Below are 23,696 nucleotides of genomic sequence, written 5' to 3'. Positions count from 1 at the left end.
CTGTTGTTCTCAACCACCTTCTGTGGTATGGCCCATTGGGATTTATATATATCCATCCATCCATCCATCTTCTTCCGCTTATCCGAGGTCGGGTCGCGGGGGCAGCAGGCTAAGCAGGGAAGCCCAGGCTTCCCTCTCCCCAGCCACTTCGTCCAGCTCCTCCCGGGGGATCCCGAGGCGTTCCCAAGCCAGCCGGGAGAGATAGTCTTCCCAACGTGTCCTGGGTCTTCCCCGTGGCCTCCCCGAAACACCTCCCTAGGGAGGCGGTCGGGTGGCATCCTGACCAGATGCCCGAACCACCTCATCTGGCTACTCTCGATGTGGAGGAGCAGCGGCTTTACTTTGAGCTCCCCCCGGATGACAGAGCTTCTCACCCTATCTCTAAGGGAGAGCCCCGCCACCCGGCGGAGGAAACTCATTTCGGCCGCTTGTACCCGTAATCTTGTCCTTTCGGTCATGACCCAAAGCTCATGACCATAGGTGAGGATGGGAACGTAGATCGACCGGTAAATCGAGAGCTTTGCCTTCCGGCTCAGCTCCTTCTTCACCACAACGGATCGATACAGCGTCCGCATTACTGAAGACGCCGCACCGATCCGCCTGTCGATCTCACGATCCACTCTTCCCTCACTCGTGAACAAGACTCCGAGGTACTTGAACTCCTCCACCTGGGGCAAGATCTCCTCCCCAACCCGGAGATGGCACTCCACCCTTTTCCGGGCGAGAACCATGGACTCGGACTTGGAGGTGCTGATTCTCATCTCAGTCGCTTCACACTCGGCTGCGAACAGATCCAGTGAGAGCTGAAGATCCTGGCCAGATGAAGCCATCAGGACCACATCATCTGCAAAAAGCAGAGACCTAATCTTGCAGCCACCAAACCGGATACCCTCAACACCCTGACTGCGCCTAGAAATTCTGTCCATATAGGTTCTGAACAGAATCGGTGACAAAGGGCAGCCTTGGCGGAGTCCAACCCTCACTGGAAACGGGTCCGACTTACTGCCGGCAATGCGGACCAAGCTCTGACACTGATCATACAGGGAGCGGACCGCCACAATCAGACAGTCCGTTACATACATACATAGTCGACGTTTCTGTGGTTTATCCGTTATACATATAAACATATAGACGTGTTAATAGAACGTATTGTGAAGCCAGTGTACTGTGTACTGCCACCACAGTGCAGGCCACTAAATAAATTACATTATGAATGAAGTATATTTCCCGTTATGACAGATTCTAGGGACATTGTCATAATTGCTTTTTGAGCATCTCAATTTCTCATGACGCCCCCTTCTCTGTATTCCCCCCGCACGCCATAACTCAATGACAGCTATTAATAATGAATGACGGTGATTGTGTAAAATGCCAGCTCTTGCTTATCAGTGAGCTGTCCCTTTCAGGAAACTAATGTTGACAAATGACTCGCAGTGTAAGGCGTTAGAACGCACCACCAACCTCTACAAAGTGTGCCTGAGTCGAGGAAAAGAGACTTTGCGTTGACTGATTTGTGTGCGTGTAATATTGTGAGATGTTGTGCAGGCGGGCGATTAACCTTCGGTCTTGTCAACTCGGTCAGTTTTTCCTCAAACGCCGTAACGCGAGTAGCTGCTGATGCAAACGTGCATTGCAGCGGTAAGAAAAAGGAGTTCAAGTCTTAAGATAAAGTATCTAATTGGCTGCTTAGCTTAGCTGGAGATTCTTATTACACACTCGTACTGCACCCGGGGGCAGAGTTAGTCTTTTGTCATCGTTAATGAAGGGTTCAGTGTTAAAGAGAGGGAGGCTAAACCGGCCTCATTAAATTCAGTCACCGTGCTTAAGATCACACTTCCTGTGTGGTTCAGTCACCAAAACTGCTAAATTCTCCTCCTAATTATCTCGCCATGGAAAATACTTGCCGGATAGGAGGAACCAGGTTGAAATTGAGAGGCTCAGAACAATTTGAGAAAGCATCTACCGCATTTTTCGGCGTATAAGTCGCACCGGAGTATAAGTCGCACCGGCCGAAAATGCATAATAAAGAAGGAAAAAAACATATATAAGTCGCATTTTTGGGGGAAATTTATTTGATAAAACCCAACACCAAGAATAGACATTTGAAAGGGAATTTAAAATAAATAAAGAATAGTGAACAACAGGCTGAATAAGTGTACGTTATATGACGCATAAATAACCAACTGAGAACGTGCCTGGTATGTTAACGTAACATATTATGGTAAGAGTCATTCAAATAACTATAACATATAGCAGTGGTTCTCAAATGGGGGTACGCGTACCCCTGGGGGTACTTGAAGGTATGCCAAGGGGTACGTGAGATTATTTTTAAATGTCTATCAAAAAGAACTGTGAAAAGAAATGCAACAATGCAATATTCAGTGTTGACAGCTAGATTTTTTGTGGACATGTTCCATAAATATTGATGTTAAAGATTTCTTTTTTTGTGAATAAATGTTTAGAATTAAGTTCATGAATCCAGATGGATCTCTATTACAATCCCCAAAGAGGGCACTTTAAGTTGATGATTACTTCTATGTGTAGAAATCTTTATTTATAATTGAATCACTTGTTTATTTTTCAACAAGTTTTTAGTTATTCTTATATCTTTTTTTCCAAACAACAAATGAGCAATATTTTGCACTGTTATACAATTTAATAAATCAGAAACTGATGACATAGTTCTGTATTTTACTTCTTTTTCTCTTTTTTTCAACCAAAAATGCTTTGCTCTGATTCGGGGGTACTTGAATTAAAAAAATGTTCACAGGGGGTACATCACTGAAAAAAGGTTGAGAACCACTGACATATAGAACATGCTATACGTTTACCAAACAATCTGTCACTCCTAATGGCTAAATCCCATGAAATCTTATACGTCTAGTCTCTTATGTGAATGAGCTAAATAATATTATTTGATATTTTACGGTAATGTGTTAATAATTTCACACATAAGTCGCTCCTGAGTATAAATCGCACCCCCGGCCAAACTATGAAAAAAACTGCGACTTATAGTCAGAAAAATACGGTAATTGTAATTGTTTCCTCTAATGTTGCAATTGCGATTTGTGATTTTTGGTGTTATTGCGGCCCGAGCACTAATGGCTGCGAGACCCCGAATGTAATTGCTCCGTCCATTTTTTTAAAATCCAACTTCAGTTGCATTTTTGAGGCCTTTAACAAGCACAAAAAAAATGTGCCAATTTTTGCAAGCTGGTCTGGCAAAATTTGGGAGTACCAAACACGAAATCTTAAAATTGACTCTCTCGCGCCCCCTTGAATTGAAAAAGAAAATGTCAAATGATGTGAAACTATGCGTTAATCACAAAGATTATTATTTATTTAAATATATAATCCTTAGGTTTAGGTCAGGCTGATTAGAAACATAAGTAATATATACACTGCATAAATAGGACAAAAAATTAATTTACATACAGCCATGTTGCGCTGAAATAAATAAACTTAACTGCACTTTAAAGTGCAAATTGTTACGTACGGCGGGGGAAGGAGACATACTTGCCAACCTTGAGACCTCCGAATTCGGGAGATTGGGGGCCGGGGGGTATTTGATATGTAGGGGGGCTGGGTTGAGGTGTGGTAGGGCGGGGTTGGGGGGGTGTTTGATGGCAGCGGCGGTGTACATTGTAGCCCGGAAGAGTTAGGGCTGCAAAGGATTCTGGGTATTTGTTCTGTTGTGTTACGGTGCGGATGTTCTCCCGAAATGTGTTTGTCATTCTTGTTTGGTGTGGGTTCACAGTGTGGCGCATATTTGTAACAGTGTTAAAATTCTTCATACGGTCACCCTCAGTGTGACCTGTATGGCTGTTGATCAAGTATGTCTTGCAGTCACTTACGTGTGTCTGTAGAAGCCGCAAACACCATGTGACTGGGCCGGCACGCTGTTTGTATGGTGAAAAAGCGGACGCGACGACAGGTTGTAGAGGACGCTAAAGGCAGTGCCATCACGGCACGCCCTTATTATTGTTGTCCGGGTGAAAATCGGGAGAAATTCAGGAGAATGATTGCCCTGGGAGATTTTCGGGAGGGGCACTGAAATTCGGGAGTCTCCCAGAAAAATCGGGAGGGTTGGCAAGTATGGAAGGAGACGACACCAAAGCAAGAATCAGTTCAAGGGGCTTATTGAACCTTTTGATGAGTGTGTGGGGTGTGTATGCTACTCTAAGTGTTTGGTGCAAAACGATGTGTACAGTTAACAATGTGAAAATTACCAGATTTTGTTGTATGTGCATGTTGGAGGAATCCTTCGTCAGACCAAAGGGGGCAAGGCGAGAAGGCAGTCCGTGGGCAAGCAAGTAGTCAGGGGGCTGGAGAGAAGCAACGAGGTCCGTGTCCAAGCAGGGGGTCGAGGATCGAGGGAGGCAGTCCAAAGGGAAGTCGAGGCACACGGCTTGATCACAGAAGACTTTGGAGGCAATGCGGGAAGACACAAGGGACATAAGACACGGGAACTGGATAGAGACACAGGGAGAGATCAAGTACACGGGAGGGAAGCCAGAGACGGGATGCTTACTACGGGTGTCCTGGGCATGACGTTAAAGTGCATCCGGCAGTGGAGGCTCCTCTAAGGGGTATTGGGGCACTAGGAGGTTAATCCCTCTACTACTGTTACCCCAGGTGGCCCTTGGCAAAGGCCTAGTACCTGACTTCCCCCTAGCCAGGGATACGGTGAAGACCTCAACGGCGGAGCAGGTGAAAGACGGTAGGTGTAAGAACCACCACAACGGCTACGATGGCCGAAGAAGGCGCCCCCACATCCATGTGGGCCAAGTTATGGGGAAATAACAACCCAAGACCTCAACAGTGGAACAGGCGGAGGATGATTGCTAACCCTGTGGAGCGTCACAACGGCTGGGATGGCGGATGAAGACTGCAGCAGAAAAGGGTCCCCAGTCGTCTTGGACTCCATGCCACTGGACCCTGACCTGGATCTGTTAAGGAGCGTTTTCTATTCGGGCTCCAGTACTATGAAATGCCCTCCCGGTAACAGTTAGAGATGCTACCTCAGTAGAAGCATTTAAGTCCCATCTTAAAACTCATTTGTATACTCTAGCCTTTAAATAGACCCCCTTTTTTGACCAGTTGATCTGCCGTTTCTTTTCTTTTGTCCTCTGCCCCCCTGTCCCTTGTGGAGGAGGGGGGCCCAGGTCCGGTGGCCATGGATGAAGTGCTGGCTGTCCAGAGTCGGGACCCGGGGTGGACCGCTCGTCTGTGCATCGCTTGGGGACATCTCTGCGCTGCTGACCCGTCTCCGCTCGGGATGGTCTCCTGCTGGCCCCACTATGGACTGGACTCTCACTATTATGTTAGATCCACTATGGACTGGACTCTCACTATTATGTTTGATCCACTATGGACTGGACTCTCACTATTATGTTTGATCCAATATGGACTGGACTCTCACTATTATGTTAGATCCACTATGGACTGGACTCTCACTATTATGTTCGATCCACTATGGACTGGACTCTCACTATTATGTTTGATCCACTATGGACTGGACTCTCACTATTATGTTAGATCCACTATGGACTGGACTCTCACTATTATGTTAGATCCACTATGGACTGGACTTTCACAATATTATGCTAGACCCACTCGACGTCCATTGCATCCGGTCTCCTTTAGAGGGGTGGGGGGGGGGTCACCCACATCTGCGGTCCTCTCCAAGGTTTCTCATAGTCATCTACATTGACGTCCCACTGGGTTTGAGTTTTTCCTTGCCCTTATGTGGGCTCTGAATCGAGGATGTCATTGTGGCTTGTGCAACCCTTTGAGACACTTGTCATTTAGGGCTACATAAATAAACATTGATTGATTGATTGAAGGATCGTGTGGTGACTGTCTGTGCACCAGTCTCCCCATGTTAAACAAAGTCACGCACAGGCATCCTCCATAAAGGGATACCCCCTTACCAGGAGGATCGTCATACTCGCTTTGGGTGACCGCCGATGATGATGATGACTACGGCCGATGATGACGATGACTACGGGAGTGAACTACGTTCCGGCAAAGGATCTACGGGTCCGTTGGTCTTTATACTGCTTGCCATCATTAGTCCCAGGTGTGTTGATTGCAGATTGCGATGCGGCCAGAGCGAGCAGGGGCGTGTCCTGGCGCGTAGCCAGCGGCGGCGCCGGCAGAGCTCGCCGCAGACGACATGCGGGATTGAGCACGCGCCGTGACACAAATTAAAATACAGCCTCACCACTTACAGTAAGTCGTAATTTTGCCGCTTAAGAAACATCCCCATGACTTTAGCTCCGGACGTCTTCTGTTTTGACATTTCCATTACTGCCACAAGTGGTGGGGAAAGTGTGTTACAACTGAGTACCGCTGCGGCCCTCAAGGAGGCGCTGGAGGTTAAGAAACACTGTGAGGAGAAGCAGCTTTGGCCAGGGGACAGTTAGTGACTGTAAAACAGCTTCAAAGCCCACCTAACACCTCTAATGCTGCACATCAGGAGCATCAGTGCAGGTCGTGCATAGAAACCAGTGTGTGTGTGTGTGTGTGTGTGTGTGTGTGTGTGTGTGTCAGCACGGGTGTCTGGTTGCAGGTCAATTAGCTTTCACTGTTGCCTAATGGCTCGGTTTGTCCTTCCTGTTGGAGGCGTGATGGAAGACACATTTACGGTGTAGCCGCACATGCATACAGTATGTACACACTGACAGGAAACCATTTGGCAGCTCACTGGGCAAACTGGTGGTTGCGATACGGCCATCTAAAACCACTTACTTGCGCCTGGAATTTATCGCTGTGGACATTGCGCAACAATGAACGCACCTGACCTGCAGGTGTGTGAAATCAGGATAGCACTGCGAGTCATTATGTATGAAAACATCACAGCTCCATCCTCAAATGTTCACGTTCTATGGACAGGTGGTACTGATAAGAGGACCAAGTACACAGTAAAGCAGGGGTGGGCAATTAATTTTTACCGGGGGCCGCATAAGCAACCCGAGCACTGCTGGAGGGCCACACCGACAATATTTCAATTAAATTTTGCTCAATATTATTTTTGATATACCGTAAGATAAATAATAATAATAACAATAATAAAAATAATAATAATAATTAATAATAATAATTTAATTTAACCTAATGCAGATTGCTTTTGATGGTTTTGTTTTTAACACTGTCTTACACAACACTTCCTGATGTATAATACAATGCAAAAATGTCCATTTCTGCACAGGGTTAATTTCTGTCACTTTATCCTGCATTATCCAACATTTTTCCCCGTCAGATTTGGACAACCATCTGTTGTTAAAAATCGTTTTTAATCATATTTATTTTATATTGGTTTTATATGTACCGTATTTTTCGGAGTATAAGTCGCACCGGAGTATAAGTCGCACCTGCCGAAAATGCATAATAAAGAAGGAAAAAAACATATATAAGTCGCACTGAAGTATAAGTCACATTTTTTGGGGAAATGTATTTGATAAAACCCAACACCAAGAATAGACATTTGAAAGGCAATTTAAAATAAATAAAGAATAGTGAACAACAGGCTGAATAAGTGTATGTTATATGAGGCATAAATAACCAACTGAGAACGTGCCTGGTATGTTAACGTAACATATTATGGTAAGAGTCATTCAAATAACTATAACATATAGAACATGCTATACGTTTACCAAACAATCTGTCACTCCTAATCGCTAAATCCCATGAAATCTTATACGTCTAGTCTCTTACGTGAATGAGCTAAATAATATTATTTGATATTTTACGGTAATGTGTTAATAATTTCACACATAAGTCGCTCCTAGTATAAGCCGAACCCCCGGCCAAACTATTAAAAAAACTGCGACTTATAGTCTGAAAAATATAGTAATTTTTTTTTTTTTTTATTCAGTCGTTGGTGGAGCTAAGGATAATATTTGAATATTGTTTTTAATATTGTTGTGCAGCACTTTGGAAACATTTTGTTGTTTAAATGTGCTATATAAATAAAGTGGATTGGATTGAAATGTCACACCTGCCAGCTTGTCCCATTTCAGTCCTAACATGTCCAAACACGCATTTACTTATGTGAACAAGTCATTACCTGTGGTTGTCTCTTTAATTGACTGCATGGCTGCCAGCTCCTTCGTGATTTGAAAGTCTGTAGTTATCCCACGTAAGAAGATGAGCAGCTGGGCGGTGTTACGTACATCACAGGTCTCATCCAAAGCCAGCGAAAAACATAGCACATTTAAACAACAAAATGTTTCCAAAGTGCTGCACAACAATGTTAAAAACAGTGTTCAAATATTATCCTTAGCTCCACCAATGACTGAATAAAAACAAAAAATAATTACATCCATCCATCCATTTTCTACCGCTTTTCCCTATGGGGTCGCGGGGGGTGCTGGAGCCTATCTCAGCTACAATCGGGCGGTTTGTAGCTGAGATAGGCTAGCTGAGATGAGCAGCTGGGCGGTGTTACGTACATCACAGCTCTCATCCAAAGCCAGCGAAAAACAGTCAAAGTCTCCGGGCATACAGCGCAACAGAGTCCAATAAGCACTCCTTAATAAACTCTCCGTCAGAAAACGCCTTACTTTTTCTGGCGATTTTGTGAGAAATGACGAAACTTGTCCTGACAGCTGCATCTCTGGGGGGGGTGAAATTTGGCAAAAAGTCCTTGTTGGGTTTGAAGTTTTACCATCAACGCATCAGCCTCCCTTCCGCGCTCTTCATCAGATTCTGGTATTTTTCCTTGTGCTTCATCGTGTAGTGGCGATTCAAATTATATTCTTTAAACACAGCAACCTGTGTACCACAAATTAAGCACACGGCTTTACCTTTAATTTCTGTAAAGAAATACTTGGCAGTCCATGTCTTGTTGGAAACACGGCATTCGTCGCCAACTTTTCTCTTTTTAGTGTCTCATCACTTGTCGCTGTGCACCTTCACTCACAGGTTACACCCGTACATACGCCCATAAATAACACTTTTCAAAATAAAAGCAGCACAGTTGTATTGCACGCACGACATAGATGTTTTTGTAATTTGTGATTGCCGCTGTTCACATTCACTCACAATCACACACGCGCATACGTCCACACGGAAGTAATACAAATAGCGCTTTTCAAAACAAAAGCAGCACCATTGTATTGCACACTCGACAGATACTTTTTTAAATTAATTTTGTAATTTATGATTGGCCTGCATGGGAGTTTGCCCAACCAGTCTACATGTGCTTTGTGGACTTGGAGAAGGCATTCGACCCTGTACCCCAGGAAGTCCTGTGGGGAGTGCGCAGAAGTATGGGGTCACGGACAGTCTTATTGTGGCGGTTCGCTCTCTGTATAATCAGTGTCAGAGCTTGGTCTGCATTGCCGGCAGTAAGTCGGACCCGTTTCCAGTGAGGGTTGGACTCCGCCAGGGCTGCCCTTTGTCACCGATTCTGTTCAGAACCTTTATGGACAGAATTCCTAGGCTCAGTCAGGGCGTTGAGGGTATCTGGTTTGGTGGCTGCAGGATTAGGTCTCTGCTTTTTGCAGATGATGTGGTCCTGATGGCTTCATCTGGCCAAGATCTTCAGCTCTCACTGGATCGGTTCGCAGCCGAGTGTGAAGCGACTGGGATGGGAATCAGCACCTCCAAGTCCGAGTCCATGGTTCTCGCCCGGAAAAGGGTGGAGTGCCATCTCCGGGTTGGGGAGGAGATCTTGCCTGAAGTGGAGGAGTTCAAGTACCTCGGAGTCTTGTTCACGAGTGAGGGAAGAGTGGATCGCGAGATCGACAGGCGGATCGGTGCGGCGTCTTCAGTAATGCGGACGCTGTATCAATCCGTTGTGGTGAAGAAGGAGCTGAGCCGGAAGGCAAAGCTCTCGATTTACCGGTCGATCTACGTTCCTATCCTCACCTATGGTCATGAGCTTTGGGTCATGACCGAAAGAACAAGATCACGGGTACAAGCGGCCGAAATGAGTTTCCTCCGCCGGGTGGCAGGGCTCTCCCTTAGAGATAGGGTGAGAAGCTCTGTCATCCGGGGGGAGCTCAAAGTAAGGCCGCTGCTCCTCCACATCGAGAGTAGCCAGATGAGGTGGTTCGGGCATCTGGTCAGGATGCCACCCGAACGCCTTCCTAGGGAGGTGCTTCGGGCACGTCCGACCGGTAGGAGGCCACGGGGAAGACCCAGGACACGTTGGGAAGACTATCTCTCCCGGCTGGCCTGGGAACGCCTCGGGATCCCCGGGAGGAGCTGGACGAAGTGGCTGGGGAGAGGGAAGTCTGGGCTTCCCTGCTTAGGCTGCTGCCCCCGCGACCCGACGTCAGATAAGCGGAAGAAGATGGATGGATGGATGGATGATTGGCCTCACACGGACCGGACAGGGACGCACAAAGGGCCGGATGTGGCCCAGGTCTGCAGTAAAGTATTTGTAACAATAAATGTCTATAAATACAACTCAACATACAACGTATGACTCCATTTAAATGAATGCACTTTTCAAAAATATAATACCAACACATGCAGTATTAGTCACTTCCAACAATGCTACGGAGGAGCTAATAATGCCACTTCAGGTATTTTACAGCCCAGGGAGGTTTGCAGCGCTCACTTCAACAGAAAAGCCATTAACAAGAAGCACGGAGCAGCGATACGGAACCATTCAAACACAAACCTTGGTGAAATGCACTGTAAACGCGTTTTGAAATTAAAAAGTTAAAAAATAAACATGACTTTTAAACGCAGATCTTACAAGAGTCTTGTTTCAACAACAAGCATTAAGACATGGCTTCTCACTCCAAAACACTCACTTGCCCAACACTGAGGGAAAAAAAATGGCAGATGATTACGGAGAGAAATTTGTGCTTCGAGTAAGTCGGTAAGCAAAACCAGAATTATTCCGTACATTAGGCGCACCGGGTTATTAGGCCCACTGTCAAGTTTTGAGGAAAAAAAAAAGATTTTAAGTGTGCCTTATAGTCCAGGAAAATACAGTAAATGCAATTTTATTGTCAGGATGTCAAAGCACAAAACATTTTTAAATGTGAAAAGGCAAAATTAAACATGAGTAATATAAATTCATCGTGACTAATCAACATGTTTTCACGGGAACCCTGTGACTAATCGAATTAAAGGCCTACTGAAATGCGATGTTCTTATTCAAACGGGGATAGCAGGTCCATTCTATGTGTCATACTTGATCATTTCGCGATATTGCCATATTTTTGCTGAAAGAATTTAGTAGAGAACATCGACGACAAAGTTCGCAACTTTTGGTCGCTGATAAAAAAGCCTTGCCTGTACCGGAAGTAGCAGACGATATGCGCGTGACGTCACAGGTTGTGGAGCTCCTCACATCCGCACATTGTTTACAATCATGGCCACCAGCAGCGAGAGCGATTCGGACCGAGAAAGCGACGATTTCCCCATTAAATTGAGCGAGGATGAAAGATTCGTGGATGAGGAAAGTGAGAGTGAAGGACTAGAGGGCAGTGGGAGCGATTCAGATAGGGAAGATGCTGTGAGAGGCGGGTGGGACCTGATATTCAGCTGGGAATGACTAAAACAGTAAATAAACACAAGACATATATATACTCTATTAGCCACAACACAACCAGGCTTATATTTAATATGCCACAAATTAATCCCGCATAACAAACACCTCCCCCCTCCCGTCCATATAACCCGCCAATACAACTCAAACACCTGCACAACACACTCAATCCCACAGCCCAAAAGTACCGTTCACCTCCCCAAAGTTCATACAGCACATATATTTCCCCAAAGTCCCCAAAGTTACGTACGTGACATGCACATAGCGGCACGCACGTACGGGCAAGCGATCAAATGTTTGGAAGCCGCAGCTGCATGCGTACTCACAGTACCGCGTCTGCGTATCCAACTCCAAGTCCTCCTGGTAAGAGTCTCTGTTGTCCCAGTTCTCAACAGGCCAATTTTTAAAGCTTGACTGTTATCTTCCGGGAATGTAAACAATGAAACACCGGCTGTGTTATCCGGCACAACAGTCAGGGGGTGCATTCTACGGCGGGGGTGCGTTATCCGGCACAACACCTGCCGCAATACACCGCTTCCCACCTACAGCTTTCTTCTTTGCTGTCTCCATTGTTGATTGAACAAATTGCAAAAGATTCACCAACACAGATGTCCAGAATACTGTGGAATTTTGCGATGAAAACAGACGACTTAATAGCTGGCCACCATGCTGTCCCAAAATGTCCTCCACAATCCGTGACGTCATGCGCAGGCGTCATCATACCGAGACGTTTTCAGCAGGATATTGTGGCGAAATTTAAAATTGCGATTTAGTAAGCTAACCCGGCCGTATTGGCATGTGTTGCAATGTTAAGATTTCATCATTGATATATAAACTATCAGACTGCGTGGTCGGTAGTAGTGGGTTTCAGTAGGCCTTTAAAGAATAATTGTTTGACAGCAATAAACATAATTGTATCTGTCTTCATAATTGCATAATTGAAATCTTGTTCAATTAATTGCAAATACTTAAGGATATATTTTTCATTTCCAGGATTATCTGTTGAATTGCAGTCATTTTTCTTTGAAATATTCCAAATTAGTGCCGTCTGATGTCTTTTGAACTACACATGACAGCCAGTGGTGCTGTTAAAAACATGTCCAGTGACATACAAGCAGCCTAATTTAGTGCTGGCTTTGAAGTTCGGGAACTCATCCCTGAAAGATGTCAGAGCTCTCGCTAACGCAGGAGACCTTGTGGGACCAGTCAACAATTACAGGAAATGCAAGCAAATGGGCCCAATCAGCATTTGGAACAAAGGGCATCTTTCTTGAAAGCAGCATACAATCATGGCAGATGAAAACTGACTTTTGGGGACAAAGAACAGCATCTGCATTGTCGGGTTATGTTTTAGGATGAAAACATTTCACAATAAAACATACTGTATACTACCACTCAGATGACCATGTACCCGGCGGCTACTCTTTTAGTAGCTTTATTTTCAAGGGAAGAAAATAAAAAGGTGTAGGTCTGAATGATTCAACGAATACATAAAGCTGTAGTTTTCCTATTTGTTTCTCAAACTTAGATTCTTCTGAGTTAACGCAACTACCGTATTTTCCGGACCATAGGGCGCACCGGATTATAAGGCGCACTGCCGATGAGCGGGTCTATTCAGGTGTATTTTCATACAAAAGGCGCACCGGTGCAAGAACAAGGCCGGAAAAACGTCTGTGGAGGGAGGTGTGGCCAGCGCTGCCTGCAGGAGCGGAGGTCACCGCCTCTGTCCATGGTGAGCACCATCAGACGGGGGGTGTGGCAGTGCCAACGGCGAGACACAGCTGAACAGGTGGTACGCGTTGTCTGATCACCTGTTATCTTTAACAGTAGCGGTCGGGAACAGCAGGGAGAGGAGTTTTGGAGAGACTGAAATGTGTAAAAAACCATTAAACCTTTGTCAACTCTGCACGCCTGGCGACTCTGTCGGCACGATAACTTCAAAATAAAGACAACTTCAGATTGTTTTCTTTGTTTAAAAATAGAACAAGCACAATTTGAAAATATAAAAATCATTATTTCATTTTTTTACACTTACATGTTGCGGTTAATAGTATTTGTGGAGGGGGGCGGGGCCTGCGGCGGAACGGGATGTGCCAGGACCGGCCTCGAAGACAGCGCCAGGTGAGTGGATGGCCCAGGTGGGCCTTGCTATCTAATCACCTGTCGCCTTTATTAGCAGCAGCCGGAATGAGACACATAGTTGGAGTAGGAGAGAGATAGACACGGACTCAGAAAAGACAATTTGCTGGAAAGCAAAAGCCTGGCACTCTTTATGACAATAAAACAGTGTTATACCCTGAATTCCGGGCTCTCGTGGCACTGTGTGGTGGTCCGAAGAACCCACTAGAGGGCAACCTCTACAGTATTCTATCTTTATTTGTCGTTATTTATATTTTCTGAATAAATTATGTGATAATGTTCATCAGTCAACTCATTGGTGTTAATTTTCAATCTATCAGGAAAAAAAAAATTATATCTAAATCAAATTACAGGATGTTATTTATGTAGTTTGATAACTTTTCTCGACTGATGTACTAACATCCATCCATCCATCCATCCATTTTCTATCGCTTATTCCCTTCGGGGTTTATTTTGTACATATGTAGCATCATCTACAAAGATACAAAGAATTGGAATTGCGACATCCAGTGGACACATTTAGAACAGCAGTTTCTTTTATTCAAAAATGTCAGGTTCATTTTTATACTTAGCAAACCGGATAAAACTTGTTCGCGGGCCTTACATTTGACACCCCTGTTCTAAGATATCGTTCAGAGGAGGCCACACCCACAAGATTGAAATTGAGTTGTAACCCAAATAATTATTTTCAACACAAACAGTTTTTAATTTAGAAATATTTTTTTTTATTTAAAAAAAAAAGTTTTCGGTAGCAATTTTTTTTTTTGGAGGGGGGCGAATCTTGTTTCTGTTTGTTTGCATAGAAAGACAAAAATGTCTGGCCAATGAAAATGACCTTTGACCTCAATCATCTCACGCATGGTGGATTCATGTAAAGAGGCTGTTTTTCCAACCGGAACTCTCAAATAACGAAAGTTTCTTGGATGAATAATACAACTCACTACACCGGTATGTTTTAGCGCTTCCATGGCGAGTTTACTGACAGATATAAGTAAGTAATTTACACTACTTTATATTAGAAATGGCAACAGCGGAAGATGAATGTCCCATGACAAGAAGATAGAGAAAAAGAAGAAGCTTATCGACTATGGCGTCAGCACAGACTACAAAAGCCGGACGCGTACAGATTTTCAGGATTTAGGCAGATCCTAAATACACATCAGGAGGTACCAGAAGGTAAGAACATTTGGTTTTGCATAATATTGTGAAACAAAACACCATATAATACATCTTACCTTATACACACACCATAATAATACTTGTATGTCTGACTACGGTCGCCGTAATGCTCAGACAATACATCGAGTGGCGCGGCTTCATAGCTTACCAAAGTCGAACTAAAACATTTTGATTTTTAAGCGTCATGTGCAATGTTCTATATTCTCAATTTAAAGTTTTGGTGTTGTCTACTGGCGTTATCATGCAGTCTACACATATTATGTATGACTGCCATCTACTGGTCACACTTATCATTACATCATTTACCAAATGAAATTGCTTCGATGTCGGTAAGCACAACCAGAATTATTTTGTACATTAGGCGCTCCGGGTTATTAGGTGTACTGTTGATTTTTGAGAAAATGTAAGGATTTTACGTGCGCCTTATAGTCCTGTATATAGTTATGTTTTTATTTACGAATTACACAACGTGCCAACTTCACTGGTTTTGGATTTTGTAGTTATTTAAAAAAAATCAAGATTTCAGTGTGTATAAGTCCTTTTTGAGCACATTCAACAATACCGCGATAATATTAACCATGATCATTTTGGTCACAATAACCGTTACATGCAATTGTCACATCGTTACACCCCTAGCCTGCAGCCCTAATAGTTACACAAAACTTCCGAGCTTGAGTCAGCGCCCGGTTTCTCAACACGTCAGCATTATCATGCAAACTTCAGCAATGTGTTGAGGATTCTCTTTGCAAAACACATATCTAAAAAGACAGACCAGCTTCAACGAGAGGGAGCTGAGTAAAGAAGAATGCGTGAAAACATCGAAAAAAACACATTGGAAGTTGCGTAAAGTCAGCGGAATCACATTTTTAAAGCAGTGACTAATTTTGCAGGGTAGAGGTTATCGTTGAGATTTGTTTCAGGTTAATAGTAATTTGCAACACAAAGGAGCAACGATGTCATGTAACTTTTGGTAAGTTAGCGTGGAAAATCAAACCACTTAAGACAACCGAGAGTCTAATAATTGAGCAAAACACATCCTTGTCCACTCCTCAGCGCTCCAGTTTTGGTGAGGCCATTCATGGTACATAGCCATGAATAAGTGACTACTGGTACACGACAACACAGCACGGCGAGACAAGGAGTCGATGAAACAAGTGGAAGGCGGTTAGAGGCCCCAACGTTGGGAAAGGGAAAGAGGGATGAGGATGGTGGTGGAAGAAGGAAGGGAGAAAGCCTGCTGGGTCTCAGTTACTATGCATAACGTATCAGAAGGGGCGGCCCCACAGAAAAAAGCATACATGTCGTATGTGTACGAAAAGGCTTTACATTAGTCACATTTTTTATTTGAAAACAGGAAGTGAGTGTTTTAAGTGATAAACAATTATGCTAGGTGACAGTTGTTTTTGTCCCCAGTGGAACCTCGATTCACAAACGCCTCTATTTGTATCCTTTTCGGTTTAAGAGTGTTTACATTGTGCCATATAGGCCTCTGTGTGCGGAGCATGTCTCGGCGTACCATACATGGGGGCCTGCAATTTTGATGACATTGCGTCCGGTACACGCGGGCACGGCCATTTCGACGAAACGGGGCCCCGTACGTCGCAAAGTGTTTACGTCCTGTAAACACCGGCACGGCCATTTTGAAGAGCTTCGAGGGTAGCTGCACTTCTGACAAGTTTATTTCCACAAGTGTTGTACCTTGCACCAGTCTAAGAGAGCACTTTGTGTGATTAGAAAAACTTTAAATGTGTCCAAATTCTCACAGTCTTGCTGTATAGCTACGGGCTGCTAGACAACCACTGAACTAGCATTTTAGCTTGTTAGCTTCCAGCTTGCGGCACCTTAAGTTCAAGGATTTTATCAGAGAAGGGGGCTTTGTTCCACAGCAAGTTTTTAATTGTGATGAGACCGAAAAAGATTCCACAGCGGACCTTTATTACAGCTAGATAGAGGGCACTACCGGGACACAAGCCAATGAAGGATGGGCTCACACTGCTAGTTTGTGCAAATGCTAGCTACTGCTCGTTTATCACTCCAAAACTCGCAGAGTGTTCAACAATACCACAATAATTCCCAGACACAAGGTAAAATTATTTTCTTTTCTTTGTCTTTTGGGTCTTGTTCTTAGAGCACACCAACAATAATTGTGTGTTTGTGTGTGTGTGTTAAGTGTTGACATTTAAGTGTGCTGTAATGTTGTGTTGTTTGGATAAAAAATATATTTTTGAGCTATTACCCTCTTGTAATGTTGGTTTGATATATATAGTATATACATAATGTATTCAAGGTTTGGAGTTTTTTACTTAAATAAGGACTTTTGTCGAGGCTAGAACAAATCATGAATGTTTACATAGATTTTTATAGGGAACTCTGCTCCACTATAAGAATGTTTCGGTATAAGTTCGTAAATCGAGGTTGTACTGTATTTTTTTAATTCTTGATACATCTAAGGCGGAATCTCAATTTATGAACCTGATTAGTTCTTGAACAGGGTTTGTGAATAAAAACGTTTGTATATTAAAGCAAATTAAGTAAACATGAATATTTTTAGTTCAAGCCTCAACAAAATGTCCATATAGTAAAGGTTTGTGCACTTTCATCACAATACTTAACAACAAAGCCAAAACAGCCTCAAGCTCAGCTGTCCTTATTTCCAGTCTCCCTGCCGACACGCACACACACACTGTCACTAGCCCCGTGGTGCACTCACAGTTTGAAATCACAAAACTCCTTTACTTTACCAGCCACGTCGCTGCAATGATTAAAAATAACAGATAAAATCCACTTTACCTTGTTGGCTAGAAAGGTGATGCGGGAGATGAAGGCAGTGGTGACACCGCTGAATGTTTCAAACTACACACGGGTCGTCCCTTGCTTTCTTTGGACTCATACTGAGCTAGCAAAACTAGTAAAAAAAACAATTGTAAGAATGCTTAACAACACTTATAAAGCACGCAAAGTCGAAATAAGCGACGACGACACAGTGTTGACAGAATGAGCACCAGACTTCGATCAGCCGACAATGGCTGTGCTGCCGGGCACAAAATGGCTACACTGAGACAAGACTTGTCGTACAAAACATTCGGTCTGTGGTTTGTAAATTGGAAAGTTCATTCAAAGAGGGGTTCGTAAATCGATGTACTGTACTCTCATTAGGGATGCGGGTGAGATGGAGCCTTCGCCAGCTGACTTTGGGCAAGAAATGGGATGGGGGTTGGGGGTACACCCAGGACTGGTCACTTGACCACTCACTTACATATTCACACCTTGTGGAAAATTTAGAGTCTGTGTTTTTGGGATGTCTTTGGAACACATGCATGAGGAGAACAGGACAACTATACACATAAATATTTAAACACAGATCTAATCTCCAGACTGTGAGACCGACACACTAACCCCTGGTGACCCAAGTGGACCAGTTTTGCCAAAACAAAGAATGACAGGCGAATCTGCGACTCGTCTCCAGTAATGAGGCTGATGTACTGGACCATCACGGTGAACTGAGAGCTGAGGCAGAAAGCAAAGCTCTTGATTTACTGGTTGATCTACATTCCCCCCCTAACCTACGGTCATGAGCTTTGGGTAGGGGAAAATAGAGCAGGATGGCGGCTGAAAATAGATTTACGTAGGTTAGCTGGACTCTCCCTAAAAGAATGAGTCATCGCTTTGAGAAGAACCACTTAGTCCGAATGCCTCCTGGACGTCTCTATGGAGCGGTGTTCCGGCCGGGAGGAGTCCCCAGGGTAGACCTGGGACACACTGGAGGGATTATCCCTCACAAATGGCCTCAGAACACATCGGTGTCCCCAAGGCGGAATTGGAAGGAGTGGCCTGGGATTCCTTTCTGAGACTGCGGTCCCTACGGCGTAGACCCGGAGAAGCCGGAAAAGACAGATGGATAGATCTTGTCAAAGTACCAGTAGTCTCAGGTGAAATCCTTTAAAGGGGTCATATTATTTTCTCTACATTTAAAACATGTCTTTGTGGTCTACATGACATGCAATGGTGTCGAAATGTTGCACATATTATGTTTTACTGAACGTCTTCAAGCCTCTTTCTGACTGGATCTTTGGTCTTATTTACGTGGCACCACTTTGATTTGCATCTTCTCCTCGTCAGTCATGTTGTAGTTTTTAGCGCTTCCATAGTGAGTCTACTGAATAAATTCGAACTATACGCTACTTTGTATTAGAAATGGCAACAACAGAGGATGCATGTTTATGTACGAGCCACAACGAGAGGATAGAGAAAAAGAAGGAACTTATTGACTACAACTACGGACTCAAACAAAAATATTTGGGTAAATATGTACCATATATGGAGATATGCGCTGACGTCACCAATTACAAAAACAAATTGGTCAAATTCCAAACTGAATGAAGGAAGGCAAGATTGTTTTATAAGTATCTCCGCCATGCCTCCATGGTTTTATTTAAACATTTCTTGAGACTTATGCAGATCCCAAATACACAACAGCATGTACCAATAGGTAAGAAAAGCTGGTTTTGCATTATAGGGCCCTTTTAAGTCACTGGTATTCTATTTTGCGTCCTCTTCTACTGATGTTTTATTGCTGGACTTGTACCTTGAGTTGAGTTGAATTGTGCTTGAAAAAAATGCTGATTGAATTTTTCTTCAAGAGAAATTCACATTTACAATGTGTGTGACTTAATTTCCTAAAACGCTCACCGTATTTTTCGGACTGTAGTGTCAAAAAGTCGGGATTTTTTCTAAGTGTCAAAAAGTCTGGATTTTTGGAGCAGTGTTCCGGCTGGGAGGAGTCCCCAGGGTAGACCTGGGACACAAAAAGTCTGGATTTTTTCTAAGTGTCCAAAAGTCTGGATTTTTTTCTAAATGTCAAAAAGTCTGGATTTTTTCTGTCAAACAAATAGGGATTTTTTTACTGTCAAAAAATCTGAACTTTTTTCTAAGTGTCAAAAAGTCGGTTTTTTTTCTAAGTGTCAAAAAGTCAGGATTTTTTTTTGTCAAAAAGTCGGGATTTTGTCTAAATGACAAAAAATCTGGATTTTTTCCTGTCAAAAAATCTGGATTTTTTTCCTGTCAAAAAATCTGGATTTTTTCTTAGTTTCAAAAAATCGGGATTTTATCTAAAAGTCACAAAATCTGGATTTTTTTCTAAGTGTCACAAAGTCGGGATTTTTCCTAAGTGTCAAAAAATCGGGATTTTTTTCTCAGTGTCAAAAAGTCTGGATTTTTTCTGTGTCGAAAAGTCGGGATTTTTTCAAAGTGTCAAAAAATTGGGATTTTTTTCCAAGTTGTATGAAATCTGAATTTTTTCTAACTGTCAAAAAGTCTGGATTTTTTCTTACTGATAAAAAGTCAGGATTTTTCTGTCAAAAATTCTGGATTTTTTATAAGTGTCACAAAGTCGGGATTTTTTCCAAGTGTCCAAAAGTCATGATTTTTTGTCAGTGTCAAAAAGTTGGGATTTTTGTCAGTCAAAAAGTCGTTATTTTTTCCAAGTGTCAAAAAGTCCCACTTAAAAATCCTTTGATTTTCTCAATAATCGACAGCACGCCTTATAACTCGGAGTGCCTAATGTACGTATTAATTCTGGTTGTACTTACCGACTTTGAAGCAATTGTATTTGGTACATGGTGTAATGATACGTGTTACCAGTCGATGGCAGTCACACATAAGATTTATGTGTGGACTGCAGGTTGACGCCTGTTCAATTGACATCAGCGGGTTATCCATATATGGTAAAGGTTTACCCAAAGTGCTTTGCTCGGGTCAGGCATTGTAGTCCAACGATGTACTGTAGTCAACCAATAGGTAGGAACATTTGAGTATAAAAAACCATGGACAAGGATGGACAAGGATTGTCTTTTCAGCTGTCAGTTAGGACTGCCATAAAATAGAATTAATGTCTCGGGGTTTGAAAGAGTGAGAAGTATCATGCCACTAGAGGTGTTGACGTAGTCCCTGAATGACAGCACATTATTCCGCCAGCGAGGTGACACTGGACACAATTGAACTGACCCCCTCTCATCGACATCAAGCCATATTATCTATGCCAGCCAGCAACTATCACAGTGACTGTGACTGCAGTGGCTGTAAACAGTCTTTCACACAAGTGTTAGGTGGATGTGCAAAACCTGCTTAGGTCTCGCTGATGAAAGTGACATGTCTTGTGTGTTGGATGGAGCAAGCTGTGAACAAAGCCCAGGTAAACACAGGCTCAGAGAGGAAAACAAATGGGGGACTTGGGGGAAAAAAACAGGAAAACGGAACAGAAATGTTCTTCCAATATCACCTGCGAGAGCCCTTGTTCAATCTACACTGTGTAAACACCAGAAGAATATAGAGTGAGTACATGTGGAAAAGAACACAACAAAGCGCAGCTGCGGGGAATACACTGTACATCTGAACAACAAACAGTCATTGCTCCACATGTCTACCTTTTAATTGCTTCTTAAAAGTCGGCAAAACGTAGGAACGGAACAGATTTCACACGCATAGGAACGTAAAGTGTCCAAATAAGACATCAAACCATTACGTAGACATGAATATGACATTCATAAAGACCATCACAGATTTAGTAATCAAACCATTTTTTCTGTCAGAAAATCTGGATTTTTTCTTAGTGTCCAAAAGTCTGGATTTTTTTCTAAATGTCAAAAAGTCTGGATTTTTTTCTGTCAGAAAAATCGGGATTTTTTCAAAGTGACAAAAAATTTGGGTTTTTTTCCTGTCAAAAAATCGGGGTTTTTTTCCTGTCAAAAAATCTGGATTTTTTTTCCTGTCAAAAAAATCAGGATTTTTTCCTGTCAAAAAAATCGGGATTTTTTCTTAGGTTCAAAAAATCGGGATTGTTTTTAAGTGTCACAAAATCTGGATTTTTTTATAAGTGTCAAAAAGTCAAGATTTTTTCTAAGTGTCACAAAATCTGGATTTTTTTTCTAAGTGTCAAAAAATCTGGATTTTTTCCAAATGTCAAAAAATCTGGATTTTTTTTTTCTTAGTGTCCAAAAGTCTGGATTTTTTTCTAAATGTCAAAAAGTCGGGGGGGAGGGGTTTCTGTCAAAAAGTCGGGATTTTCTTTTGTTAAAAAATCTGGATTTTTTTCCTGTCAGAAAATCTGGATTTTTTTATAAGTGTCAAAAAGTCAAGATTTTTTCTAAGTGTCACAAAATCTGGATTTTTTCTAAATGTCAAAAAATCTGGATTTTTTTTCTTAGTGTCAAAAAGTCTGGATGTTTTCTGTCAAAAAATGTGGATTTTTTTCTAAGTGTCAAAAATTCGGTATTTGTTCTAAGTGTCACAAAGTTGGGATTTTTTCTAAGTGTCAAAAAGTCGGGATTTCTTCTAAGTGTCAAAAAGTCGGGATTTTTTTCTAAGTGTCAAAAAGTCGAAATTTGTTCTGAGTGTCACAAAATCGGGATTTTTCTAAGTGTCAAAAAATCAGGATTTTGTCCCTCAGTATCAAAAAGTCTGGATTTTTTCTCAGTGTCGAAAAGTCTGGATTTTTTCAAAGTGTCACAAAGTCGGGATTTTTTCTAAGTGTCAAAAAATCTGGATTTTTTTCCCTCAGTATCAAAAAGTCTGGATTTTTTCTCAGTGTCAAAAAGTCGGGATTTTTTGTGTCAAAAAGTCGGGATTTTTTCCGTCAAAAAGTCTGGATATTTCCGTCAAAAAGTCGGGTGAATACAGGCTCAGAGAGGTAAACAAATGGGGGACTTGGGGAAAAAAACAGGAAAACGGAACAGAAGTGTTCTTCCAATATCACCTGCGAGAGCCCTTGTTCATTCTACACAGTGTAAACACCAGAAGACTATAGAGTGAGTACATGTGGAAAAGAACACAACAAAGCGGAGCTGCGGGGAACACACGGTACATCTGAACAACAAACAGTCATTGCTCCACATGCCTATCTTTTAATTGCTTCTTAAAAGTCGGCAAAACGTAGGAACGGAACATATTTCACACGCGCATGAACGTAAAGTGTCCAAATAAGACATCAAACCATTATGTAGACATGAATATGACATTTATAAAGAGCATCACAGATTTAGTTATCAAACCATTTTTTCTGTCAGAAAGTCTGGATTCTTTCTTAGTGTCAAAAAGTCGGGATTTTTTCTAAGTGTCAAAAAGTCAGGATTTTTTCCAATTGTCAAAAAATCGGGATTTTTTCAAAGTGTCAAAAAGTCAATATTTTTGGAGCAGTGTTCCGGCCGGGAGGAGTCCCCAGGGTAGACCTGGGACACAAAAAGTCAGGATTTTTTCTAAGTGTCAAAAAATCGAGATTTCCCGTCAAAAAGTCGGGATTTTTTTCAAAGTGTCAAAAAGTCGGGATTTTTTTCTGTCAAAAAGTCAGGATTTTATTCTGTCAGAAAGTCGGGATATTTTCTAAGTGACAAAAAGTTGGGATTTTTTCCTGTCAAAAAGTCGGGATTTTTTTCTTAGTTTCAAAAAGTCGGGATTTTTTCTAAATGTCACAAAATCGGGATTTTTTCTAAGTGTCAAAAAGTCAAGATTTTTTGTAAGTGTCACAAAGTCTGGATTTTTTCTAAGTGTCAAAAAATCTGGATTTTTTTTTCTCAGTGTCAAAAAGTCTGGATTTTTTCAAAGTGTCAAAAAGTTAGTTTTTTTTTTACAAAATGTCAAAAAGTTAGTTTTTTTTTCAAAGTGTTAAGAAGTCAGATTTTTTTCTAACTGTCAAAAAGTCTGGATTTTTTCTAAGTGTCAAAAAGTTTGGATTTTTCTGTCAAAAATTCTGGATTTCTGGTAAGTGTCACAAAGTCTGGATTTTTCTCAATGTCAAAAAGTCGGGATTTTTTCCGTCAAAAAATCAGGATTTTTACGTCTGAACAACAAACAGTCATTGCTCCACATGTCT

General features: G+C 42.4%; 1 protein-coding gene across 2 annotated transcripts in view; it reads right to left on the bottom strand.

Moving 5' to 3' along the window:
* Positions 1 to 23,696, bottom strand: part of pde2a (phosphodiesterase 2A) — a 509,748-nt gene that overhangs the window by 409,600 nt on the left and 76,452 nt on the right. The gene's annotated exons all lie outside the window — the stretch shown is intronic.

This window comes from Nerophis lumbriciformis, linkage group LG30, assembly GCF_033978685.3.
Source record: "Nerophis lumbriciformis linkage group LG30, RoL_Nlum_v2.1, whole genome shotgun sequence".
Taxonomy (NCBI): Eukaryota; Metazoa; Chordata; class Actinopteri; order Syngnathiformes; family Syngnathidae; genus Nerophis; species Nerophis lumbriciformis.
Note: the sequence above shows the minus strand (reverse complement) of the source record. Positions and strands in the feature narration are given on the sequence as shown.